This window comes from Cryptomeria japonica, chromosome 6 (assembly GCF_030272615.1).
Source record: "Cryptomeria japonica chromosome 6, Sugi_1.0, whole genome shotgun sequence".
In the NCBI taxonomy this organism is placed as follows: Eukaryota; Viridiplantae; Streptophyta; class Pinopsida; order Cupressales; family Cupressaceae; genus Cryptomeria; species Cryptomeria japonica.
The window spans coordinates 405,505,121-405,507,868 of NC_081410.1; the positions used below are offsets into that span (position 1 = coordinate 405,505,121).

A 2,748-nucleotide genomic window follows, 5' to 3' on the forward strand; every position below is an offset into this window, starting at 1 on the left:
TACAGAAAATAGAAACAGCTAAAACAAAGTTTCTAAAGAAGAAGACTCTTTCTATTCTGCGAGGAGATCATCCTGCTAATCTGGGATTTCCATGATCAGTGCTATGTGTTTCCATAAATTTTAATTCATTTAAAATATCAGTGGTCAATTCTAACTGACTTTCATTTTCGCTCTAAATAAGAATCCATGTAGTGCATTTAAATGATTTAATGAGAGATTTTAGAGTTTGTTCATAATAAATTAAGAAAATTATTTAAATTTTGGATTCTTTTGTTTAACATGTTAGATGAGATTTTTATTTTTATTTCTTCTTCAATTTTTCTAAGCATATGGTTCAATATAATTGGATTTAATTTAAATATACTTTTTTTGTTGATAGATCTTTTTGTGTTAGGAGGAAATACTTGGAGCCAAGGTCTAGATTAGAAAGATCACAATAGAAAAAATGGCCTTTCATTTTTGTGAATAAAAAGTTTGTATTTGTGATATTTTATAAATAAAATTATTTATCATAAATAAAAGAAAAAATATTGAGTTTACATTTAATTTAACATTTTATTTAAAATAAGAGTTATATTCAATCTTATTTAATCAATCAAGTATATACATAAAAAATGATACATGTGTATTTTTTTCAATAAATAATAATAATAGTTCAATCGATATTAAATACAATTTTTTTATAGCACAAACTTTAAATTTCGTTACATTCGGCATGAACTTTTTCAAATTTGCACATTTACATATTAAAATTAATTAGATCATATTTTAGGAATATGAAAAATACTAATTTTAAGTTTAATTAATTTATAATCATTTTTATATCAGTAATTGAGTCTATTTTATAATTATCTTTAAAATAGAAAATATAAATTTAACAAATATAAATATTTAATTTTTTAATCATGAATTTTAAAAGAAATATCAATTGGCTTCTTATTTATCAATAGAATGCATTTTATTTTTTACTTTCTATAACTTAGTTTTAATTGTAATTTTTTATGTAAAAATAAAATTTGAGTTTATTTTTATTTTTAATATTTTACTTGAAGTAGAATTGAATTTATAGTATTTTATTTATTTATTTATTTATTCAAAATAAAAGTATTTTAAAAGCATTTTTTTATGCGTGCAATACAAGTATTATTAAAAGATTGATTAATATAAATATATTTTTTAATTTAATTATATAATAATTTTTACTATTAATTTTTTATCACATATTATAATTATCATTAAAATAGAAAACACAAATTTGACAGTTACAAATATTTTTTTTTTTTAATAAATTTTTAATTTTAAAAAAATTAAGAATTTATTTTTTTACATTTTTAATAGGTTCTTTAGATTTCAAGTCTAGATATAGAATCAAGAACTAATAATATTAATTTTGAATAAACCAAGTTCCAAAATCTCTCTCTCTCTCTCTCTCTCTCTCTCTCTCTCTCTCTCTCTCTCTCTCTCTCTCTCTCACACACACACACACACACACATGCACACACTCACACACACCATGTTTCTTCCTCCCTATTTCTCTCTATATCCCTCACACTCCATCTCTCCCCTATCTTTGTTTCTCTCCCTCTCTCTATGTATATATCTACCTCTCTCTTCTTCTCTCTATATACAACCTCCTATATCATTAGCTTGCTATCTTTCCATCTCCCCCTCTATCATTATCTCCCTCTTTCTATCTCCATTCTCTCTATTTCTCCATGTCCTTCGTAATCTCCCCTTTTGGACATCTTTCCCTCTCCATATATTTATAACTCTATCGCCTCTTCTATCCTTCCCATTCCTATCTCTCCCTCTTTCTCTACACATCTCTTCCTCTCTCCCTATCAATCCCTCTTTCTATATCTCTCTACTTCTCTCTCTTCCACTTCTCTCTCTCTCCCTCTCCTTTTTATCTCTCTCTCTCTCTCTCTCTCTCTCTCTCTCTCTCTCTCTCTCATATACACACATCGTCACTCTATCTCTATCTCTATGTTTTCTCTTCTCTATCCCTCTCTCTATTACTTGTCATTATCACCTTCCCCTCTCACTCTTGCCCCCTCTATCTCTAAACTAAGCAATTTTTATTTTTTTTCTACTCTAAACTATCTACACTATTGGCAGGGACTTGATGCATTGTGTCCCTTGTTTGTGTAGTCTAGAAGATATTGATGTGTGACCTTACGAAAATATCGAGCATTTGTCTTCTCTCTAATAACATTTGATTTCACAAGGTTTTAGAGATTTTCAAAAATATGTATATTATTTATCTACTCTTATGCATATAGAATTCAAAATATTATTCTCTAACATATTAGCTTAACATAGCCATTGCACCATTTTTCCAAATTAGTGCTAATCCTACTTATATCTAACAGTATTCTAAGAAAAACATGCAATCGACATTCACGTGACGTCGCTTTGGCCGAGTGGTTAAGGCGTGTGCCTGCTAAGTACATGGGGTTTCCCCGCGAGAGTTCGAATCTCTCAGGCGACGATATTATCATTGTTCAATCATCTCTGAAATGATTTTATACAACTGTTAATTTTGTGATGCTGCGAGAATGCAACTTTTCTTATTTGTTTGAGTTAAATTGGCTGGCTTATATTCATTTTCCCATTTAAAATTTCTCACCATTCTTTTCGTTCTCCGCTGTTAAGATCTGTGAATTGCACAAGTACAAGACTATGCAATACATGGAGACAGTACTTCGTCGTGTAACAGAGTAAATGATTTGATGAAAAGTTGATAAT

The 2,748-nt window shown here is 28.1% G+C and overlaps 1 non-coding gene across 1 annotated transcript; it reads left to right on the forward strand.

Annotated features, from left to right (window-relative positions):
• Positions 1-2,409: 2,409 nt before the first annotated feature.
• Positions 2,410-2,491, forward strand: TRNAS-GCU (transfer RNA serine (anticodon GCU)). The gene has a single exon. It is a non-coding gene; the product is annotated as a tRNA-Ser (tRNA).
• Positions 2,492-2,748: the final 257 nt, after the last annotated feature.